The sequence below is a fragment of the Schistocerca gregaria genome, chromosome 3 (assembly GCF_023897955.1).
Source record: "Schistocerca gregaria isolate iqSchGreg1 chromosome 3, iqSchGreg1.2, whole genome shotgun sequence".
In the NCBI taxonomy this organism is placed as follows: Eukaryota; Metazoa; Arthropoda; class Insecta; order Orthoptera; family Acrididae; genus Schistocerca; species Schistocerca gregaria.
In genome coordinates this window covers 926,496,932-926,522,774 of record NC_064922.1, presented here as the reverse complement: position 1 = coordinate 926,522,774, position 25,843 = coordinate 926,496,932, and the positions used below count along the sequence as shown (strand labels likewise).

Sequence of the window (25,843 nt, the reverse complement as noted above, 5' to 3'; positions counted from 1 at the left end):
ACACACACACACGGCCGAGGGGGGACTCGAACCTCCGGCGAGAGGGGCCGCGCAATCCATGACATGGCGCCTCAAACCACGTGGCCACTCCACGCGGCCTTAGAAGACGTCGCGGCTGCCAAATGATGATGACAACAGTCGAAGCTCCAAAAGATGGCGATGTCACATGCGAGGTATTGACGCTAATAGCAACAGGCAGTGGCGGTAGGGTTACTGGTCTGGAGCAACAGGTGAGCTGTTGCATGTTGCAAGCCAGGAGACCTTCTGTACTGGTTCGCTTCGATTTTGTTCTTATTTATAGTATTTTTGGGTCACTGTCCGAATATCAGTTTCCTAAAGCAGTGCGACGCAGTTAAAAGAAAAAAAAACGAAAAAGTCACCCTTGAAAATTTTCGACCACTGTTGAGAGCATTCCTCTTACCGCTGGGGGCTGAATTCGTAACGTATTACTTTCGCACTCACGAAGCCGCTGCTTGGATTATCGGTAATAGTAACAGTTTTTAAATTTTGTTTTGAGTATATATTCGTTACTAAACGGAAATTTTAATAAACAAATATTCCATTATATTTTATTAACAAAAATAACATCTTTGTTATTTAAGAATTGCTAATGGCACTCAAATGATAGCATTCACACGAAATAAAAATTTGGGACAAAACACGAAAACCAAAGAGAAACTAAAATACTTTAAATGCGAACGTTTTAGGTTAGGCTTTACCGTAACCGTTATTGGCATTAAATGAAACATGAAGTTTACTTTTACCAGTCACTGTTTATTTATCTCCACGACGCATTTCAATGTTTTAAACCTATATCATCAGGTGGATTTGCATTTCTTAGTATGACATGTGCATGTGTGTTGTGTTACGATTTTTTGGAGGAGCTTGTGGCACTGTCTCCAGTGGTCACATGCTTCTCTCACTGCCGTAACACATCACATGTATACTGTCAAATTTTGGTAAACAAACATGAGGGACTTGTTACTCAGGTGGCGTGCAATGACTGGTCCACTTTCGAAGTCGCTAAGATCTCCTGACCATCCCATTCTGCTGTTTCTGCTTGTCCCCTGACAACACAGTAGCCCCGCTACCTTTTGTACTGGAAAGTCCTCCTCTCTTGACATCTAGTGGTCAGTTCTGCGATGCATAAGGGTATCCATATATTATTGATTAGATAGAGCACATAATTTTCCAGTCACCAACAAGGCATTCCGCATGCCTGCATTAAATATTATTTTACTGTGGTCGTAATTAAAAATATAATATAGTATTTTTATTAGAAATTATGATTCATTATTTGATAACATCTCTGTAATAAAATTTAAAGATAAAATTAAGAAAACGTTCTTAAGAGCGAGAATCGAACCAACAAGTTCACGGTTATTGGAATATTCCACTACCGATTCGGCTACTGGTGACGTTATTGAACTTTGTCAGACGCTTGTACTTAATTGCGCTCAGAAATATTTAAAATTTTGATAGCGGTTTTTATTTTTTAAAATTACTTCCTGCTGATTCAGGAAATTTGTGTCCAAACACTGATTTCCAAATTTTCGAAGTATGAAAAGAATCGAAGATACTCCTATTAGCGGAGGAGTAAAGGCGGCGCTTAGGGAACCAGACGGCTGTGGAGCAGTGGTGTTGCTAAACATAGCGCACATTGCGAGACACCCACAACAACGCGTGCCAATGTTCCTGCTGTCTCGTGACGAAGTGGCAGAGGACTTGGGCGGATTTTTGCGCGACCTGCACGATGACGATGACTGTGAAGTGTGTGGGAAATCAGTGTTTGTTCTGATACCGATACCCACCTGTGGTGTGGTCACGTGGCACCTCAGCTTCTGTAAAATGAGTTATAAGTGCATTTGGAATTATTAGTTCCATGCGAATCAGTTGGCAGGTAACTTAGGTCAAAGTATAAACACTGTTTTTTTACCAAAGTTAGTGGTTGCTGTTTCCCAAAAATTGTCTCTACAAACGAAGAGTTCAGCGACTTGCAAATGGATGGGTCATATAATTATGACTTCCTGGCCGGATTGGGGTTTCTCTGCCCAGGGACTGTGTGTTTGTGTTGTCCTCATCATTTCATCATCAAAAAATGGTTCAAATGGCTCTAAGCACTTTGGAACTTAACATCTGAGGTCACCAGTCCCCTAGACTTAGAACTACTTAAACCTAACTAACCTAAGGACAACACACACACATTCGTGCCCGAGGCAGGATTCGAAACTGCGACCGTAACAGCCGCGTGGTTCCAGACTGTAGCGCCTAGAACCGCTCGGCCACTACAGCCGGCACCGCACGACTGCTACGGTCGCAGGTTCCAATCCTGTCTCGGGCATGGATGTTTGTGATGTCCTTAGGTTAGTTAGGTTTAAGTAGTTCTAAGTTCTAGGGGATTGATGACCTCCGATGTTGAGACCCATAGTGATCAAAGCCATTTTTGAACCCACGACTCAATGCCCAGATCTTAACGCAGCCGACCTCATGTTGTGTAACTCAGAGTGCCCACGTCAACACAATGCCTCAGACGCCAGCAAAGACGCGTAGCAACAAAAAATATTACAAATCAACATTCACCGGCTAGTGCATGCTAAGCCAAAGAGTACAAGTGTCGAGGAATATTGTGCTCTTGCGATCGCTCAGTAAGTGAGAGCATTCCCCGCGTAAGGCAAAGGTTCGGAGTACATGTTTCGGCGCGGCATACAGTTTATATCTCCCAGAGAGTTCAAAACGACATGCACTTCGCTGCAGAGCGAAAAATCCAGCCCCGTAGTGCAAGTCTGACATACAGTGAGGTGACAAAAATCATGGGATACCTCCTAATGTCTTGGCGGACCTCCTTTTTCGCGGCGTAGTGCAGCAGTTCGGCGTGGCACGGACTGAAACAAGTCGTTGGAAGTCTCGTGCAGAAATATTGAGCCGTACTGCCGTTATAGCCGTCCATAACGGCGAAAGTGTTGTCGGTGCAGGCCGCTGTGCACGAAATGACCTCTCGATTATGCCCCATAAATGTTCGAAGGGATTGATGTGCGATGTGGGTGGCCAAATCGTTCGCTCGAATAGTCCGGAATTTTCTTCAAAGCAGTCGCGAACAGTTGTGGCCCGTTGACAAGACACCGTTGTTTGAAAACATGAAGTCCACGAATGACTGCAAAAGATCTCCAAGTAACCGAACATAATCATTTGCAGTCAATGATCGGTTTACCTGGAGCTTCCACGAACTTGCACAATGCCCTGCTGACAACTTGGGCCCATGGCTTCGCGGGGTCTGCGCCACATTCGAACCCAACCATCAGCTCTTACCAGCCGAAATCGGGACTCGTCTGACGTAGGCCACGGTTTTCCAGTCGTCTATTGTCCGAGCCATATGGTCACGAGCCCAGGAGATGCGTTGCAGGCGATGTCGTTTGTTAGCGGCGGAATCGCGTCGGTCGTCTGCTGTGCCATAACTCATTAACGGCAAATTTCGCCGCACCGTTGTAACGCAACCGTTCATGGTACACCCCACATTGATTTTTGCGTTTATTGCGTGCAGCGTTGCTTGTCTGTTAGCACTGACAACTTGAGGCAGACGCCGCTGTTCTCGGTCGTTAATTGAAGGCCGTCGGCCATTGCGTTGGCCGCGGTGAGGGGTAATGCCTGAACTTTGGTATTCTCGGCACATTCTTGACACTGTGGAGCTCAGAATATTGAATTCCTAAACAATTTCGAAATGGAATGTATCAGGTGTTTAGCTCCTCCTACTATTCCGCGTTCGAAGTCTGTTAATTCCCGTCGTGCGGTCATGATCACGTCGGAAACCTTTTCACTTGAATCACATGAGTGCAAATGACACTTCCGCCAGCGTACCGCCCTTTTATACCTTCTGTACGCGGTCCTGCTGCCATCTGTGCATGTGCGTATCGCTATACCGTGACTTTGTCACCTCAGTTTATGCTAATGCAAATGTAATTTTTTCTCCAAACTTTTCGTAGCATTACAGTGTGCACACTCTTGGAACACACTCTGCAGAAAGCTTCTGCTAGAGTGAGGTATTATCGCCGTTCGTTGGGAGAGACTACTCGGCGTGTATCGCCAGAAGGCTCCTCCCTCTTGGAGAGCAGACACGTTGCCCTGCGGCTTCGTGTAATCTCCATGACGAAACCCTGTGGATTTTTGCGTTTCTGCAGCGTTTGGCAGCTTGCTTATGCCGGCGGAAAATCGGCCCGCCGGGGACAGTGAACTTTGCACCCAACAATATCTGTTACGTCGGCGGGGGCCGTCGCCATAGCGCCGTGCTCGTTCACGACGGACGCAGCTGCGTGCGAAAGCCGTGTAAGCACATTTTTCGAAGTAGTCGGAGCACTCTTATCAATACGTAGTGACTAAGTCAGCAGGAAATCTATTCTGAAACACAGCAACGCATTGGGGATGAGCTTACAAAAAAATGGCTCTCAGCACTGTGGGACTAAACACATGAGGTCATCAGTCCCCTAGAACTTAGAACTAATTAAACCTAACTAACCGAAGAACATCACACACATCCATGCCCGAGGCAGGAGTCGAACCTGCGACAATGGGTCGTGCGGTAGCGTTCTCGCCTTCCGCACCCGGGTTCCCGGGTCGATTCCCGGCAGGGTCAGGGATTTTCACTGCCTCGTGATGGCTGGGTGTTGTGTGTTGTCCTCAGGTTAGTTGGGTTTAAGTAGTTCTAAGTTCTAGGGGACTGATGACCATAGATGTTAAGTGCCATAGTGCTCAGAGCCATTTGAACCATTTTTTTAGACCATGGCGGTAGCGCGGTTCCAGACTGAAGCGCCTAGAACCGCTCGGTCACGCCGGCCGGTGGATGAGCTTACAAATACGAGGGTTGGAACTTAAATAGTGGCAACTATTTATTCACAAGCCATACAAAAGAGTTACATTTTTGCACCTGTGACTGTCCTTCAAAGCAGTCACCAGCATTGTGTTGATGTGGTAGGGGTAATATACCGTTAGCAGAGCCTGTTCTGTTGAAGGTGCGAATGGAGCGGTCTATTGCCTTTCGAATCTCTGCAGCACTTCTGAAGCGAATGCCACGAAGTGGTTCCTACATCTTCGGAATCAAATCAAAGTCACAAGAACTTAAGTCCGGGGAGTATGGTGGAGGTTGCAGTACTTCCAAGTCCCATCGAGCGAACAGAGGAGCCACAGCTTGTGCTGTATGCGCCCGCGCACTTTCCTGCAAAATGATGGGTGGGTTGCGCAGAAAGTGTCGCCGCTTCTTTCGCAAAGCTGGTCGCAGGTGATGCTCCGAAAACGAAGAGTGGTACCGTGCATAGACGGTCTGCCGAAAGACTAATGTTTCTTACATGTACTTGCCTAAAAAAATCCCTTCACTTATTACTGTACAAGTTACAGAAAAAATACGTAATCTGAAATAACCTCTTTAATGGGTGAAACAAAACACTTACCTACAAACTTCGAGGCGTTGTAAGTGGCGTCTTGAGGGACAAATTGCGAATACGAACGCATATCGGGAAAAGCGTGCTACCGTGCTTCACAGGTAACAGGCCACCTCTTCAGCAGCAACGTGTGTGACTGGTTTCAATCCGGCCCGCGAAAAATTCCGGGTGGACGAAATGAATCTACTTTAAAAAAATGCATGTTTTGAGGCATAATTTGTTGGGTGGCGTGTCGGGAAAGGGGTGCCATTCATATCGGTACGTTTATCCATTAAACATTGCCACGGACACTAGTTTTGACTTCATGCGCAAGGAGCGCTGCAGTCGTGTCGTGACGAGGTGGCTCGCAGGCTTAAGTAAACATGTGAATCAGGCCCACAGGTCATCACAGGGTTACGGATGCCTGCTCTATATAGACAACTGGGCGGCAAGCCGCGACTCGCGAGTCACACGCGGCTTGTCGGACCCTTACGTATGGCTCTTCAGAAAATACTACTCGCGGTCGCGCACATACACGGCTAAAGCTCTCGATCATCGCCAGTTTAAATAATTTTTGATTGAAATGCAGAGTGGGTACGCAGATCTTCACCTGCATAACAAGACACATTTGTTGTCATGTGGTAAAGTTTTGAAACATTTCACTTCCTTATTGCCATAAATACAAGCATTTATCCTTGAGAGGGTTGTCACTGTCCAGAACTAACAAATGATCCGTTCATGGTGGACATCGCGGTCTCATCTGGATGAGGTTAATCGTAAACTACAGGGGAAAGGAAACACAATTTTTTTCGGTGTTAAAAGAAGTTATTTCATTCACAAACAAATTGTCTCTCTCTCCTGTAAGTTTTGATATTGACATTTGCTGTCTCAGAACAACACTTTTGAATATGAGGGTAGCTTTTCTCGACGGTTATGGATAAAATAATTTTGGGTGTTAGGCCACTTTATTTTAAAACACTAAAGCTACTAAATTTTCTCGACAGGTTTCGGCAATTCAGAAACAGCAAAGTGGCGTTAGGCCATGTTAAAGAAAAGCACCTTAATGCTACTGTAACAGAATTACATTTTTGTCTCCGTAATATTCTCATAAGTAACAGTGAAACGCAATTGCTCGATCGAAAAGACGAAGAATTATGGAGCTCGAAATTTGAACGACTTTGTGTTGCTTTAGGAATATTAGATACTACATTAGTTTTGTGTCCACTCGGAATTTTTCCGCGGGCCGGAATGAAATCAATCAAACGTTGCTGCCGAAGGGGGTGACCTAGCGGCGGGCATGGTGTCCTGTTAACTGTGTAGCTGCGGCACTTTGTTTCCAGACATGTGTTCCTATCCACAATTTGTCCCTCAAGACGGCCTTTACAACGCCTCGGCATATGTTTTGTTTCACCTTTCATTCAGGCTGTTACAGATGACGTATTTTTCCTGTAACTTACAAAATAATACGTGAGTGGAATATCACAGCACTAGTGGTCTTCTATGAAAAATCTCGACAAGTGAGATGTGTTGATTTTTAATAACTGGAATAATATTCTTGACTTACACAAGCTGCTGAAAAAATTGCATGTGCCATTCTTTCTTTATTCTGGCCTAGATATTCGTGTGAACACATTTTCAAACATGAATCTTACCCGTCTTATTGATGAGAACCGGGAATTGTGCCTAAAATTAAAAACAGCAACCAACCTACTAAGAGTTATCCAAAATTTCCAAGGAAATACAAGGACATTGGTAAAATTAGTGTTTGTCAGTCATTGTCACGATTAAATTTTATTTATTCCTTAGTATTTAATTTTGTCAATAAATGATGCCTTTATTAAGTATGTTATCGAGTTCAATTCGACGCACTTACAGCTTAACTGAAACTTAAAAAAATGGCTCTGAGCACTATGGGACTTAACATCTTAGGTCATCAGTCCCCTAGAACTTAGAACTACTTAAACCTAACTAACCTAAGGACATCACACACATCCATGCCCGAGGCAGGATTCGAACCTGCGTCCGTAGCAGTCCCGCGGTGCCGGACTGAGCGCCTAGAACCGCGAGAGCACCGCGGCCGGCAACTGAAACTTAAAACTTTATTGTATTTATTATGTTAATTCGTGGAAGCGTTATGGATCGAAAGGAGTGTTGAGTATTGAGAAAGGTATGTTGAGGCGGTCTGGACATGTAGAGGGGAAGAACGAAAGCCGATAGATGAAATAAGTAAACAATACGAATGTGGATGGGAGCGTAGGAAGGAGCCGAACTCAGTGAACGTGCGTCAGACAAATTTTGGACGTTACTACCAAAGGCCAGCTTAGAGTACCCTAATCATGTACACATGTACGCGGCAACGGCCTTGCCGCAGTGACTACACCGGTTCCCGTGAGATCACCGAAGTTAAGCGCTGACGGGCGTGGTCGGCACTTGGATGGGTGACCGTCCAGGCCGCCATGCGCTGTTGCCATTTTTCGGGGTGCACTCAGACTCGTGATGCCAATTGAGGAGCTACTCGACCGAACAGTAGCGGCTTCGGTCAAGAATACCATCACGAACGGGAGAGCGGTGTGCTGACCCCACGCCCCTCCTATCCGCATTCTCAGTGAGGATGACACGGCGGTCGGATGGTCCCGGTAGGCCATTCGTGGCCTGAAGACAGAGTGCTTATGTACTCACGTACACAGCGTAAGTTTTAAAAACTTTACTCTAAAAACAAATTTCAATCGTTGTGGTGTTGATGTTAGGCTCTGTCGACTAACGTGTTCGCCGAACATTGATATAGACGCTGGCGGGCGCAGGTCGAATTCCTCGCGATGGACCAGGTAGTTACATACCTTGGACGTCAGACAGCGCCTGACGTCTCCACGCCTGTCATAACAACACTGCAGGGACCGCTAAGTGGAGTGACGGAAGATGTGTTGCCGTTATGACTCATGTGCGCTACCGAATGAATGCTCTAGCTGCAGGCGTTGTCACCTGTAACTTCGACACTCTGTGGCGTTCATTTGATAGTGTAAGAGCTCAATTAAACGGAAGAGTGATATTACTACCCGTTAATTCTAAATACGAGGTGGAAGGGGGAGTAGATGAGGAATGGCATCGCATTCATTCTCATCACTCGCAAGTAGACTATATGATGAAAAGTATCCTGCATTTATTAGTGGGCATTAATGTAGGTTGTGTCCAACCCTCGTATTTATGAACTCTGCCTGAGCACACCCACAATGAGGCGTCTCAATGTCTGTCAGCCCGCTATTCCTCAAAAGCCGAAACCACTGTAGGTAGTGATGTTAGACACTAGGGTTGGAGCGAAGTCGACGTTCTGATCCGAAGGGTGATCCACTGCGTTCAGACTGGTTCAAAAATGGTTCAAATGGCTCTGAGCACTATGGGACTTAACATCTGTGGTCATCAGTCCCCTAGAACTTAGAACTACTTAAACCTAATTAACCTAAGGACATCACACACATCCATGACCGAGGCAGGATTCGAACCTGCGACCGTAGCAGTCGCGCGGTTCCGGACTGAGCGCCCAGAACCGCTATACCACCGCGGCCGGCTCCAGTCCATTTCAGGAGTGCCATAGTCCACGAACCATAGCCTGACTGATACTGCTTTATGACATAAAGTTGATGCAATCAGTCATCATCTCCGGTCCGTCCCTCTACCGTACGCATTACACAGGGCTGTAAAATGTGGTGATATCCTTCCCCATTTAGCGTTTTCTTAAGCGCAATAAGAGGACCTCACCCTAATCAGGAGAAACACTCCAATACCGTAACGTCACTTCCTGTGTACTTCACAGTCGCATCTCCACATGATAGCAGGTAATGTTTTGCAGGCATTCTCCACACGTAGATCGTTCCACCGGATTGATACAAGTTACAGCGGGAGCCGTCATTCCAAAACACACATTTCCAATCATCCATTGTCCAGTGAGGGCAACTGCCTTGCCGCAGTGGATACACCGGTTGCCGCCAGCTCACCGAAGTTAGGGGCTGTCGGGCACGGCCGGCACTTGGATGGGTGACCGTCGGGGCCGCCATGCGCTGTTGCCATTTTTCAGGGTGCACGTAGCCTCGTGAAGCCAATTGAGGAGCTACTCGACCGAATAGTAGCGGCTCCGGTAAAAGAAAACCATCATAACGGCCGGGAGAGCAGTGTGCTGACCACACACCCCTCCTATCCCCGTCCTCAGCTAACGATGACACGGCGATCGGATGGTTCCGATGGGACACTTGTGGCCTGAAGACGGAGTGCTTCTTTATTGTCCAGTGACGTTGCTTTTACACCTACACAAATGTCGCTTGGCGATGAGTATAGAGGGTGAAAAGTATTTAAACCGACAAACTCTGGCAGGTTGTAGGGAACATAAAAACAAATATTTTTCCCTAATGTAAAACATTTTTTTCCTCTGAGGATTATTTAAACCTGTGCAGGCCGTATTACGATCTTCAGTTGTTAAAGGGCGTTTTATGCTCTTCAGTTGTAGGCAACTGCTGTCCACCAGTGTAGTAGTGCATTGTCTCTGTTACTAATGGAGCGATACACCTGGAGTGAGTACAGGATATGATAGGTGCGAACTACGTAGCGCACAACAACGGACGAGCTGCTTAGCGGGTTTATCAACAGAATATCCTAATCGCCGTATCCTGCTTCATACGACCTTTACTGCTGTGTACCAACGTCTGCGTGAGACTGGGTCATTTAGCAGTTTACCTGGACAGGGACGACGTCGCACGGTAAGAACGCTGGAATTTGAGGAAGCTGTCGCATGTGGAGCGGGATCCTTCAATCAGCACTCGTGCAATTGCACGTAACATGGGGACGAATCAGACGAATGTAAGAACAGTCTTCGAGAGCAGTTGTTACGTCCATTTATTTCACTTACAGCGTGTCCACAACCTGGAACCAGTTGATTATCCACCCAGAGCACAGTTTTCGCAGTGGTACCAGGAACACTCTCAAATTCATCCTACATTTCCATACTCTCTGTTGTTTACCGATGAAGCAACGTTCGGGCGTGATGGAGTCTTCAATAGCCGGCCGGTGTGGCCGAGCGGTTCTAGACGCTACAGTCTGGAACCGCGCGACCGCAACGGTCGCAGGTTCGAATCCTGCCTCGGGCATGGATGTGTGTGATGTCCTTAAGTTAGTTAGGTGTAAGTAGTTCTTAGTTCTAGGGGACGGGGACTGTGACCTCATAAGTTAAGTCCCATAGTGCTCAGAGCCATTTTGCAACATGCACAATTCGCATGTTTGGAGTGAGGATAACCCACGTGTCACAGTTACTAGCGCTCGTCAAGTGCGGTTCTTCGTTAATGTCTGGGTCGGTGTTGTTGGGGACTGTTTAATTGGGCCGTATCTGCTACCTAGGCCATTAAATGGCAGGCACCACTACAATTTTCTTGCCAGAGCATTGTCAGAATTTCTGGAAGACGTCCCGCTCCCTACGAGACAACACATGTGGTTCCAACATGACGGGGCGCCGGCACATTTCAGTCGTCGTGTGCATCGATTCCTGGACCGACGGTTCCCAGAAACGTGGACTGGCAGAGGTGGTCCTGTACCATGGCCTGTTCGATCCCCAGAAATGTCGCCTCTGGATTTTTTTGTGTGGGGAGAGATACACAACCTTGATTACGCAACTCCTGTTGCATCAGAAGAGGATCTGGTTGCCCGGATAGTAGAAGCAACAGGATCAATTCAGGATACTCCTGGGGGTTTTTGCCCGTGTCAGACAGATCATGATACGACGGTTTGTTTACGTGTCGATGGAAGCATTTTTGAAAATCTACTGTAATTGAAATTGGGTTGTGTTAATGTGTTGTCTCTTGGTCATAAAAAATAGAAAAGTGTTTGTTGGTTTAATTAATTTGCCGCCAGAGAAATATTCCTCTACCGGTTTAAGTACTCCTCATAGGAAAAAATGGCATTAGGAAAAAACATTTGTTTTGATGTCCCCTACAACCTCCCAGAGTTCGTCGGTTTAAATGCTTTTCACCCTGTAGAAGTGTGTGGGTTATGAGGAGATGCTCGACCATCATACCCCATTGAACACGCTACGCAACGTCATTGTGCTACCTGATCTACTGGTAGCACTTTGGAACTCACGAGTGATTCCTTCCGCTGATACTGGGCGATTTTTTTACAACCGCTCTCCTGAGGTCTGTCTGCTCTTGATTTATCTGTGGTTATTCCTTTACGTTTCCACTTCACAATCACATAATCAACAGTCGACATGGGAAGCTTTAAAAGGGGGTGAAATGTCCGTCATGGACTTGTTGCTCAGGTTATATTCAGTGACTAGTCCACGTTCGAAGTCGCTCAGGTCTCCAGACCGACCAATTTTGCTATTACGACTTCTTTACTAACAACATATTACTCCCCGCCTTCTTTTATCTACTGGGTCTGTGTAGTGGTCAATTCCGCATTACATAGTGGCGTTCGGATACTTTTGATGAGCTAGAGTATAAATGTCGTCCGCGGTCAAGCGCATTAAAGTAGCCGTCGGTTTATATTGAAATACGTATGGTCCTAGTACAGGTGCAAACTGCAGCTCTAACCATTTACTCTCTCTCTCTCTCTCTCTCTCTCTCTCTCTCTCTCTCTCTCTCTGAGTCACTCGTGCTAGCATGTTGATAGACTTCTCTGTATGCCTGCTGCTCGCGATGAATCACACATGAGAAGTAGTGTGGTGATGACGATACATTTGTGACCCCAAACAAACAGCATCTGTAACGGCCTTACGCAACATGCACCTGTTGCCGTGTCCAAAATTCAGTTCACGTATATTTCACTTTGAGTTACTCTCCTCGGAATGGCTAGCTGTCGAGACTCAGTTGGGTACAGAAGCGGTTCTTCAAGAGAGCTCGATAACTTGATCTTAAGCGCTGGTTAACCCTCAGTATTGCTATACAGACTTCTTTCCAACTGCCAGTCAGGTAAATTATTCTCCAGTGACTGGTAGTCAATTTAGCTAGGCGTATGTGTTATTCTGTAACTCTGGTCGTACATTTTTGGCGCTGTAGAGATTTAACTATGTCCTTGGGATAATACATTTTGCTGTGGTACGTGGTCTCCAGTACATTTCTTTGTCACGTCCTCTCCTGCTTCTTTGAGATTTCTGTACGCTCAGGCTTCCAACGGCCGGCTGCCGTGGCCGAGCGGTTCCAGGCGCTTCAGTCCGGAACCGCGCTGCGGCTACGGTCGCTGGTTCTAATCTTGCCTCGGGCAAGGATGCGTGCGATGTCCTTAGGTTAGTTAGGTTTAAGTGGTTCTAAGTTCTAGGGGACTGATGACCTCAGAAGTTAAGTCCCATAGTGCTTAGAGCCATTTCAACCATTTTTTGCCTTCCATCAAAGCGATGCTTTCCTTCCTTCTCGTTGTAGAAGGATAAGAGTATACTACATCCGGTTATAGTGGCCTGTAGGATATTCACTGTTGCTGACACTTCTGTATTCATTCAGAATATGAGTCACTTTGGAGCGATTAGGACCATCGACCGTGTGACCAATAGCCTAGTAAAGGTAAATTAGCGATGTTCGTTTAAAGTAGAATAAGGCCTCTTTTACTCCATAAAACGTAAGAAGAAACGTGAATCCTATCAGTGCCCAATGGGAAGACTTAAGTGCTTACGATAAAATAATGAATTCATTGATGAAGTATCAGTTTGCTCCGAAGGCATATGGCCTGCCTGCTCATTGACGACCGAAATACACTCAACAGGTATTGTAATTCACATCGGAAAAGCATTTAACTCTCTACCATACCAGTGTTTAAAACGATTATACGACTATATAGGATATCAAGCAAAATTTATGACTATACTGAGGCTTTCGTCGTAAGGACGCCACATCATTTTATCTCAGGATAGTCATTGACAGAAAGAGAAATAACTTCAGGCCGCATCTTGTTAATGACCTGACAGACAATATTAATAGTAACCTCAGACTCTTTGCAGATGATGCAGTTATTATAATGAAGTACTATTCGATTCCACATTTATGCAGAAACTGACAACGTGCTGTAAACACTCGGAAATCTAAGACTGTGCACGTTAAAAAAAAGTATCGTCTGAATACAATACCAGTGAGTCACAACTGGAATCAGTCAAGTCATGCAAATTCTTGGGAGTGACAGTTCGTTGGAATATGCACTGGAACTATAAAAGTACGCTCAGTCATAGGTAGAGAAGGCGGTAGACTTCGTTTCATTGGCAGGATAACAGAGAATACGTAGTCAGTTTCCAAGGAGGCTGCGTGCAAAGATCTCGTGCGTCCCGTCTGAGCATGTTGCTCAAGCTTTTGGGACCCATACCAAGTATGACTGATAGGGGACATTGACCATATACAAAGAAGGGCGGCACGAAAGGTTTATTTTTTTTTTCATTTTTTAGTCACGAGTGACAGGCACAAAATTTCTGAAAAACATGAGTTGGTTGACGCTTGAGTGTACGACGCCAACTACTCCGCGCATGTCTGCTTGTGAAGTCCCTATAAAGACCGCGATGACAAGATTAGATTCATCACAGAGCACACAGAAGTACTTAAAGAGTGATGCAATTACAACGGGAAGAAACCCTAGCATGTGACACAATACGAAATACTCGGTGACACGCACTTCACAGTGGTAGTGTGTATGCAGATGTAGAACGCTTATTACTGCGGTGCCGAGCGAATTCGGTACACAGTCAGCCGACCAGCTTCTGTGAGGAGACAATGCAGAATGTGACGCCCTTTATAGATCACTGTCAGCGCTATGATGCCATCGTGCTGGATACTGCCCAGCGTCAACAAATAGCCGGGCCACGTTGGGCAGTAAACAAAAACAACCGTAGTCTAGTCGACATGGACAAGATGCTTAACGGAACTAATTGTGAGCCACACTCTTTAGATATTATATTTCCACGTCACGTTGTCGTATCGTGGTATTCGAATATAGAAATGTATTATGTCTACATCTAAACGACTACGGAGCAACTGCTGATGATACAAGCATAATTATTAATCCAGTAAAAGAAAGACCGATAGAAAATGATACAAATAAGTTCTTTGGAAAAGTTATTAATTGGTTTTCTGCGAATGGGCTTGCTCTGAACTTTGAAAAAGCACAGTACATCCAATTTTCTGCTGCAAAAAGTATAGTTCCTTCACTAAACATAACACATTAAAGAAAGTCAAGAGCCAGGGTAGAGCATACTAAGTTTTTGGTTGTACATATAGATGAGAATCTTAATTGGAAAATTCATATTTTGGATCTCCTAAAGCGACTAGGTTATCAACTTTTGCAATCAGAATAACTGCCAATTTTGAGGATGTAGAAGTTAGTAAGCTAACGTACTTTGCGTACTTCCACTCTCTGATGTCGTACGGAATAATATTCTGGGGCAACTCAACACTTCGGCAAAAGGTATTCACTGCTCAGAAGAGAGTAGTTAAAACAATGTGTGCGGTTCATAGTCGCACATCTTTTAGGCATCTGTTTAAAAGGTTAGGAATTCTTACAACTGCTTCACAGTGCATTTACTCAGTAATGAAATTTTTTCGCAACGACATGGACCAGTTTAAAATCAACAGCGACATTCATGATTACAATACCAGAAAAAAGAAAGACCTACACTGTCCTTCACTTAACCTATCTTTGGCACAGAAAGGAGTAAAAATATACTGCTATAAAACTTTTTGATAAATTACCAGATGAAATAAAATGTCTGACAGACAGCAGTAGTAGTTTCAAAAACAAATTGATATCATAGCTCCTTGACAACTCCTCCTATACCATAGATGAATTCTTGAAGATGAGTAAATAAATCTGCAGATATAATATTTGCATTTTGTGCCATTTAAGGGAATGGGATATATAATAGAAATATTTAGGTATAATACTATAATGTGAAAAAAAGAAAAGAAAAGAAAAGCATGTTTCCTGTGCGCATTTCTTGTGCATTTGACACGTTCCACAACATAACGGTTTTAATGTGCTATTGATCAATGGAACACGTAACTTACTAACTCTCACCTGTTTCTCGACCGTCCCGCTCTTAATGGCATTTGGGAAAATGAACACTTAAATCTTTCCGTGCGAGATCTGGCTTCTCTTATTATGTTACGACGACCATTTGTACCATTGTAAGCGGAGTCAACAAAGTATTTTAGCATGTGGAAGAGGAAGTTTGTAATTCAAATTTTCCTGAAAAGAGCTCGCCGTTGTGTTAATGATATATATCCACCGCAACTCGTGTATCATACCCGTAGCACTCTCTCTACTAGCTCACCGTAATAAACGAAATGAATAGCCCTTCTTTGACCTTTCGAAATGTCCCCCGTTTATCGTACCTGGTAAGGACCCCATTCGGCACAGCAATATTTCAGAAGAGAACGGACAAGCAAAGTGGGGTCCTATATGTATTTTCTATGCGATGGTCCCAATTTGAATTATTCGTGATTGTAAGCCGTACGTATGTAGTTGAATCGTCAACTTTCCAGTTTGTGTGCTTTATCGCGTAAGTAAAATGTAACGGATTTCCTTAGTGCTCATGTGAAGCATCTCACACTTTGTATTGTTTCGGATCGAGCGAGGTGGTGCAGTGGTTAGCACAATGGACTCGCATTCGGAAGGCCGGCGGTTCAAACGCGCGTCCGGCCGTCGTGATTTAGGTTTTCCGTGATTTCTCTAAATTGCTTTAGGCAAATGCTGAGATGATTCCTTTGAATGGGCCGATTTCCTTCCCCATCCTTCCCTAATCCGAGCTTGTGGTCCGCCTTTAATGACCTCGTTGTCGACGGGACGTTAAACAGTAATCTCCTCTTTCTCCTCCTCCTTTATAGTTTAGGGTCAGTAATCACTTCCCACACCATTCGTGTATCTCGCCTAAATCATTTTCTAATTCATTTTGATCTTTTGCTGACTACTTGACGGAAACGACAGCATCATCAGGACACAGGAGACAATCTCAGCAGTCGTCTTAGACTAAGTCGTGTATATGTATTTAAAACAGCAGAGGGCCCATAATCATACGGATCATAAAAATACATTAACTCCATATCCGGGCTTATAGTATAAACCTGTAGAATGAAGCAGCATTACAATGTTGAAAAGTATGAAGTTAGCCTGTGCGCCATAAAAGGTAAAAAAATAATATCGTAAAAGTACATTAGCGCCATCTCTGAGCTTACAGTATAAACACATAACTAAATGGATGAATGTGTCAGAGTTCTGGGAAATAAAATACTTTTAAACACATTGGGATTAAGTGAGGTTTTGGTTATATTCGAAAGTGCGTCCTCACAGGGATAATTTAAGTCGCGAAACAAGCCAAGGAATAAGATAACCACACGCAGTTTAAAGTATTTCCCCAGAAGCAAATAAAAATATTTGAAAGTATTATAGTCATTTAAAAAAAAGCGTCCATAAAAGGTACGTCCTATTTGCTTTCATCCGTTAATGTTTTTATTTTACTATTGCAATTGCGGTATTATGTCATTTTGAAGCATTTACAAAGCATAATATAACTGAAAAAATGTAATATGAAATTAACAATACTTACAGCCAGTTTTGCAGTTTGTTGGCATTCGTATACTGACAACATTTTGTACTTGCATGCTGCCTTCTGGCAAAGATAACGTAATATGTTTGTACGTTATCGATCATGACGCTCTATTTTATGCACTGTCGTTTTGAGTGGATTGTGGACGAGTATATCAGGCAGGTTATCACCTTATCTGTGCTCTTATAATAAGAGGGTAAGTTAATTATTATCCGCAATTTCCTTATATTTTTGTTTATTTTGGTAGTACTGCCGTTTACGTTGATGACGCTTGCTTCGTTTATTTGTTGTTATATCTTTGCAGTTTTGAAGCTGCTAAGTTAGTTTCGTTATCGCTGCCGTGCTCTTAATCATGGCTGCGCCGCTGTCCATTTGCACCAAAGAAGAGCAACGTTCAGTGATCCGTTTTTTGTGGTCGGAAGGCGTATCAGGGGCCGAAGTTCATCGAAGACTTTCGCTAAAGTACGGGAACAGTGTTTTGCCACAACGGAGTGTCTACGAATAGATTGAAAAGCTCCGAAATGGTCGCACAAGTGTTACGCACGATGGAGGAGCCGGACGACCGTTTACCGCCACAAATAAAGAAACCGTTGAGCGTTCATGTGAATTGATTCTCCTCGACAGACGATTAACTATGACGAAGTGGCCCACCGTCTGCAAATTAGTTACGGTTCTGTCTACAATATCATCCACAACAGACTTGGGTTCCATAAAGTTTGTGCAAGATGGGCCCCAAACCAACTCACACAGTTGCATAATCAAACGCGCTTGGACATCTGCAAAAAAACATTTGGATCGCTATGGTAACGAAGGGGACAACTTGTTAGACATGATCATTACCGGTGACGAAACATGGATCCATCATTACGAGCCGGAGAGTAAACGGCAGCGTATGGAATGGAATCATCCAAATTCGCCGTGCAAGGAAAAGTTCAAGACCCAACCGTCCGCAGGAAAGCTGATGCTTACAGTTTTTTGGGACGCACAAGGTCCAGTACTGGAGCATTATGGGAAAAGGGGCACAACAATAAACGTGTACGTTACAGTGAGATGCTTAATGCCAGGCTAAAGCCTGCAATTCGAAGCAAACGCCGAGGATTGCTGTCGAAAGGTGTGTTGTTGCACGACATTGCCCGTCCTCATACTGCTGCCCCTACTGCTGAAACGCTCCAGAAACTCAAATCTGAAGTGCTGGATCATTCTCCATATAGTCCCGGTCTTGCCCCCTTCCTACTGTCACTTGTTTGGTCCACTCGAACAGGCGTCAAGGGGCCGTCGATTTGCCTCGGACGAAGCAGTCAGAGAAGCGGTGCATTCCTGCCTCGCAGCTTACCCGAGAACCTTCTTTTATGAAGGCATCACGAAGCTTGTACAACGATGGACCAAGTGCGTTGAAGCGCAAGGACACTATGTCGGAAAGTAATGGTCTTCAAAGTTTCCTATTTGATTACAATGAAATTTTATTACTACTTTGCGGATAATAATTGACTTACCCTCGTATATGAGAGTAAATTCCGAAAACAATCCGCCGGCCGCGGTGGTCTCGCGGTTCTAAGCGCTCAGTCCGGAACCGTGCGACTGCTACGGTCGCAGGTTCGAATCCTGCCTCGGGAATGGATGTGTGTGATGTCCTTAGGTTAGTTAGGTTTAAGTAGTTCTAAGTTCTAGGGGACTGATGACCGCAGCAGTTGAGTCCCATAGTGCTCAGAGCCATTTGAACCATTTGAACCGAAAACAATCCAGAAGATGTTTGTTTTTCTGCGGTTTCTTTGTTCATGGAGGATATATTGTAGCTTTTCTACGAAGATCCGTACACTAAATGAGGATTCACAGTTCTCGCTTATGTTTGTGTGCTCTGTGAATGTGGAGGAGAAACATCTGTCTGTTTGTCCCACGTAGAAACTGCTACATTTTAGGTTTTTTCATTTTTTTCTTTTTCTTTTAGAATTGTGTCCATCCCCTGACATTTTAATCCTGTAAATATGAAGACAATCAAAGAGGACCTTTTTGTCAGACAGAGTAACAGTGTCATCAGCCGATATTAAGGGTTTTCATTTCTTCTTTATGATCTTTAATTTCTTTGCTGTCCGAAAAAAACAATAGCAATATCGTAGACGGGCGCACCATTGTCTGCGCGCCTTTCTGGCTACCACTTCAAGGCAAGTGGTGCTCCAGACGTCACCGTACTGTCCGTCTGGATGTTTGTCTCGCTGCAGACAAGCCCATTTCCTGACACAACGTTTGCGACGTGGCCGTACGATCCAGCACGGCCGAGCGGACAGTGTCTTTTCCTGAAACATTTGCCTTCCGGCCATCTGTCTTCCGAAAAGCATATGGCCGAAATATCAGGAGAATAAATACGGTTTTTGTGGTTGCGCGCCCGAAATTTACTCGCATCAGTCGCTGCGCCGCAAAAAACGTGAAGCACACAATGTCTGTCCTCTCACGCGCTGGTCGCTTGCGGCCGACGAGAGCCTGCATGACGTCGAGCATGGTCCTCCCGAACCCACCGATAGCATACTCAGAGGAGAGTCGTGGGGTGCCGACCAACAGGGCAACAGTGTCGTGCCGACCAACAGGGCAACAGTGTCGTGCGACGATAAACTGCAGTCTCAATAAACCACAATCCTGCCACTGTCGAACACTGATGTTCCTGAAACTTCCTGGCAGATTAAAACTGTGTTCCGGACCGAGACTCGAACTAGGGGAACTTTGCGTTTCGCTGTCAAGTGCTCTACCATCTGAGATACCCAAGCACGACTCATGACCCGTCCTCACACTTCAATTCTGCCAGTATCTCGTCTCCTACCTTCCAAACTTCACAGAAGCGCTTCTGCGAACGTTGCAGGACCAGCACTCTGGGAAGAAAGGATATTTTGGCGACATGGCTTAGCCTTACAGAATGGGCTTTTCACTCTGCACCGGAGTGTGCGCTGATATGAAAGATGTAAGGACGGGTCGTGAGTCGTGCTTGGGTAGCTCAGATGACAGAGCGCTTACCCGCAAAAGGCAAAGGTCCCGAGTTCCAGTCTCGGTCCGGCACACAATTTTAATCTGCCAGGAAGTTTCATATCAGCGCACACTCCGCTGCAGAGTGAACATCTCATACTGATGTTCCTCCTCCTCGCACGAGTTGTGAGACCGTCATCTCACAAACGAACAGTATTTATATTTGTTTTGTAAATAAAAATCACCTTTTCTTGCAACACTGTTGTATTTCTCCGAGACGCGTTGCGCTTTTTTCACTTTAAGTCATCACTGGGATGGTTCTTCGCATTTTTGGTTGGCATTTGCGTTTCCTCTCATCTGGTCATATGCTGGAGGTCGCACTACAGCTCTATTTACGAAACATAAGCATGCTTTCATGCTCCGAACTTTTTTCTTCCCACTTTTCGTCTTTTATGCCCTTATTGTTGTGGTGCACTATCAGACTTCTGCCACTAATTATAGATACTTGGTCGAAAAGTGTGATTTCAAGACGTGACTACTGAGAGTTCATTATGTGTCTCATCCTGAATTGCCCTTATTGTTTTCACGCACTCTAGTCTTCTTTGACTAATTATAGGCCAGCTGTGGTGGCCGAGCGGTTCTAGGCGCTTCAGTCCGGAACCGCGTGACTGCTACGGTCGCATGTTCCATCCTGCCTCGGACATCGATGTGCGTGATGTCCTTAGATTAGTTAGGTTTAAGTAGTTCTAAGTTCTAGGGGACTGATGACCTTAGATGTTAAGTCTCATAGTGCTCAGAGCCATTTTCGAACTAATTATAGATATTTTATTGAAAACTGATTTCAAGACGTGACTACCGTGAGTTTATCCTGTAAGCAGGATGAGTCACGTATTGAACTCTCAGTAGTCACGTATTGAAATCACAGTTTTCAATCAGGTATCTATTAGTGACAGAAGACTGTTACTGCACCACAACAATCATGGCAAACAAGATGAAAAGTGGGAAGAAGAAAGTTCGGAGCATAAAAACACGCTTATGTTACGTAAACAGAGCTGTAGTGCGCTCTCCAGCATGTGACAAAATGAGAGGAAACGCAAATGTCAACCAAAAACGCGAAGAACTATCCCATTGATGATGGCTTCGAGTGCAAAAGGTGGCCGGCCGGTGTGGTCGAGCGGCACTAGGCGCTACATTCTGGAACCGCGAGACCACTACGGTCGCAGGTTCGAATCCTGCCTCGGGCATGGATGTGTGTGGTGTCCTTAGGTTAGTTAGGTTTAAGTAGTTCTAAGTTCTAGTGGACTGATGACCTCAGGAGTTAAGTCCCAGAGTGATCACAGCCATTTGAACATTTTTTTTTTTGCAAAAGGCGAAACGCGTCTGGGAGAAATAAAATGCAGCGCAGCTAGAAAAGGCGCTTTTTATTTACAAAACAAATATTTGTGTACTTGTTATGGAGGATGGCAAAGCAAACAAATTCGTTGAACAATATGATGTGAAATCTGCTAAGAAAATCGTAGCATAATCTGTCCTTATGCATATAATATAAATGGCGTTAGTAGTATGTGATTTGAGAAGTTGCGCAGAAATACTAATCATATGTATTATTTCATCCCAGTTTGACGTTTTTCGCATGCTGCCTTCAAGGAGATGCAATTTTAATGGCCAGCAGTGCGTGTCGCGGAACACGATGGTTGCAGAGCCAAAAGCCAGCTGCATGAATAGTACTCGCCGTGGCGCAGAAAGAGTACACGTGTCTAGACAGCTCGGCTCGTCCTGTTTGCCGCGTCTCGCTGCCGACTTCCGCTGGAAAAAGGAACGATCAAAACACCCGGAAGGTCAGACAGAGGAAGTGCGTTGGACAGCAGGCGGTTATGTGGGTGGTCCTATACCGCTGTCCTGTTACCGTCGCCGCGATTCGCACCCGGGGCAGCCGAATGCCCGTATAAATAGAACTGGGGACACCTCGCCGTGGCGCCAGCGAACCACTACTTTGGGACACCGCGTGGCGCCTTGCCCACGCCCACCGAACGCCACCTCGTGCGGAGATACTTTTTCTGCCCCGAGCTGCTTGGGGCGCCACTGGTAGGTGTACCACATGCGGCGGCGAAGTTCCTTCCGTATCTTTTTACGACGAACCTGCACCTACCTGTGAACCTTGTCTCAGCAGATCATCAGTAGGGAAGCCGAGCGGAACCTACTGTACTTCGACGTGAACCAGGCTGCAATTAAAGTCACTAATCTACGTTTCGGGAGAAACACGAAATGAAAGGTTGGAAATTTTGTCCTTAATTAATATATTCTGAAACTTAGGTGAACAAGTATCACTGCCAAGCTCGTGCTAGTCTTAACACAGTCACTCACAATACCTTTCACTCACGTTAGCAAGTTTATGGTGTTGCATTTTAGCTACCGACCTGCTCAATACGCCACGCGGAATTTATGTCTTTTCTCGTCACAAAATTCACTTAAAAATTTCGAAATTTCTACACACCCATCGGAATAATTATGCCGTCACTTTACAACACTTATGATGTATGAAACACTGCTAGATCCGGCAACTTATCATTTCCGTCGGTACTACTACTACTACACACGTCCGAACTGTTTCATGGCTAGGCTCCGACTCCTCTCTAGAATACTCCAAGTCTTCTCTACCAGCAGAGAAAGGCGCGAAGAATATTGCTTTACCATTGGTCAGTTTACTCAACAGTCAATAGCAAAACAATATTCTCCCGCGTCAGTCCGCGCTTTTCATCAATAACCAATCACAAAATAGTAAACCTAACGACTGCACTTTAAAGCGACGAAATTATCTAATATTCTGAAGTTTTGTTTATGCATTATGTTATTTACTATTGTTATTTTTACCTGAATTAACTTTCCCTTTACCATAAACTTACTTTACAAATCTGTTCTACAAAAATCCCCTTTTTCTACATCCATACTTATTCGAAAAGTTCTCACTAAATCCCACTACATAACTCGTTAAACAATTTGACTCAATGCCCAGGCGTATCAAGGCCGTTATTACGGCCAGAGGTGGTTGTTCTGGGTAGTGATATCTCAGGATCAATGCACCCAAATTGCGTAAAAATGTAATCACATGTCAGTTCTAGTATAATATATTTGGACAATGAATACCCGTTTATCATCTGCATCTCTTCTTGGTGTAGCAATTTTAATGGCCAGTAGTGTATATTTATCTGTCCGACAAACTGTATTGATGCAAACTCGTTAAACAATATTTATATGGCAATTAATATCGCGTCATTACATTATCCTCTGCGTCTTGTTTCTCTTCTAAGTGCCAAATAACATAGAGACTCACTTTTCTTGTTCAATAGAACTGAATATTTGCATCGTTGAAATATTTTTCTAACTCCAATTGTTTACATTTTAGTATTTACGCACAATGTGCAGCCTGTTTACTTCTCCAGGTATTCTAAAACATAAACGATTTTCCTATATGGGCTCACGCCTGATAGAAATGGAGATGAAAGCTTTTTTGATGTTGACTATTTGATCGTAATATTCCTGCTTAGGAACAAGTATCATGGCTATGTGCCGATAATCGTAGAGAACTCCTGTGTCTACTCTGTCGTCTTTGCAATCATTGCAGTCCCTCTAATTTATCTTCAACCTGTACACTACTGCCTGTGCAGCCAGCAGAAACACTCGTTCTCAACGAAGTAAAATCCTCTCTGTACTACTACATAACACAGTCATCTTCTCATAATCATTTTTTCCATCAGGAACCTTGGAACTATGTGCCTCAAATTATCAGATAAACTAAATTTCTTTCACCACTAGTGACCACCTAATACCACAATAGCTAACTCTTGGCAACTCCTCCTCATCTACCGCTTCTCCTCCCTCCCCTTGTCAACAGAGTATACATCTACATCTGCATGGTTACTCTGCAAGTCACAATTAAGTGCCTGACAGAGGGTGCACCGAACCATTTTCATAGTACTACTCTACCATTCCACTCTCGAATGGCGCGTGGGAAAAAGCAACACCTAAATCTTTCCGTTCAAGCTCTGATTTCTCTAACTTTATTATGATGATCATTTCTCTCTACGTAGGTGGGTGTCAACAAAATGTTTTCGCATTCGGAAGAGAAAGTTGGTGATTATAATTTCGTAAATAGATCTCGCCGCGAAGAAAACAGCCTTTGTTTCAGTGGCTGCCACCCCAACTCGCGTATCATATCAGTGACACTCTCACCCCTATTGCACGATAACACGAAACGAGCTGCCTTTTTTTGCACTTTTTCGATGTCTTCCGTCAATCCTACCTTGTAAGAATCCCATGCCGCGCAGCAATATTCCAGCAGAGGACGGACAAGTGTGATGTAGCTGTCTCTTTACTAGGTTTGTCGCATCTTCCAAGTGTTCTGCCAACAAAGCGCAGTCTTTGTTTCTCCTTCCCCACAACATTATGTATGTCGTCTTTCCAATTGAAGTTGCTCATAATTGTAATTCCTAGGTGTTCTGTCGAATTGACAGCCCTTAGATTTGTGCGATTTATCGTATTCCCAAAATTTATCGGATTTCTTTTAGTAGGCCTATCCATGAGGATGATCTCGCACTCTTCTTTGTTTAGTGCCAATTGCCACTTTTCGCACCATAGAGAAATTCTCTCTAGATCATTTTGTAATTGGAACTGATCGTCTGGTGATTTTACTAGACGGTAAATTACAGCGCCATCTGCAAACAATCTGAGGGGGCTGCTCAGATTATCACCTAGATCATTTATATAAATCAGGAACAGCAGAGGGCCTATGCACTACCTTGTGGAACGCCAGATATCACTACAAACTGTGACCTTTCTGAGGGGAAATCACGAATCCAGTCACACAACTGAGACGAAACTCCATATGCAGGCAATTTGAGGAACGGTATCAAAAGCCCTCTGGAAATGCAGGAACTGAGATCCCTTGTCGACAGCACTCATTACTTCATGGGAATAAAGAGCCTAGCTGTGTTGCACAAGAACGATATTTTCTGAATCCGTATTGGTTATGTATCAATAAGTCATTTTCTTCAGGGTGATTCATAATGTTCGAGTACAGTATATGCTCCAAAATTCTACTGCAAATTGAGGTCAGTGATATGGGTCTGTAATTCAATGGGTTACTCCTGTTCCCCTTCTTCAATATTGGTGTGACCTGCGCTACTTTCCAGTCTCTCGGGATAGACCTTTCGTCAAGTGAGCGGTTGTATATGATTGCTAAGAAAGGCGCTATTGTGTCTGCATACTCTGAAAGGAACCTGATTGGTAAACCATCTGGACCGGAAGACTTGCCTTTCTTAAGTGATTTGAGGTGTTTCGCAACACCTAAGATATCTACTTTTATGTCACTCATGCTAACAGCTGTTTAGGTTTCGAATTCTGGAATATTTACTTCGTCTTCTTTCGTGAAGGAATTACGGAAAACTGTATTTAGTAACTCCGCTTTATTGGCACCATCATTGGCAACATTTTCATCGCTATCGCGCAGTGACGGTATTGACTGTTTTTCGCCACTGGTGTACTTCACATACGACCGGAATCTCTTTGGGTTTTTACCATATTTTGAGACAATATTTCACTGTGGAAACTATTAAAATCATCTCGCATTGACATCCGCGCTAAATTATATTTCTTTATTATCAGCTATTGTCACTGTCAATTCAGTCCTCTCCTCTTTCATTATCCCATTTGTTTGTAATGACGGTAAACAGTGCTTCAAATGCGGTAAACCAATTAATATTATTGTTGTTCTTAATAGTCTTTACTGTTTTTATACTTCTCGGATGGGCCCATTAAGGACCACGTGCCAGTTTCAATCTCTTATTCGTTTTTCCGTTATTTTTTTTCCATCACTCATTATTCTCGTCACCATGTTCTTTCTTTGTGTCTTCTTACCACTCCACAACACCTGGACGAACAG

The 25,843-nt window shown here is 44.3% G+C and overlaps 1 protein-coding gene and 1 pseudogene across 2 annotated transcripts in view; both read left to right on the top strand.

Moving 5' to 3' along the window:
* LOC126355797 (TBC1 domain family member 14-like) overlaps positions 1-25,843 on the top strand; it is a 313,754-nt gene that overhangs the window by 172,058 nt on the left and 115,853 nt on the right. The gene's annotated exons all lie outside the window — the stretch shown is intronic.
* Positions 7,758-7,875, top strand: LOC126356664 (5S ribosomal RNA; annotated as a pseudogene).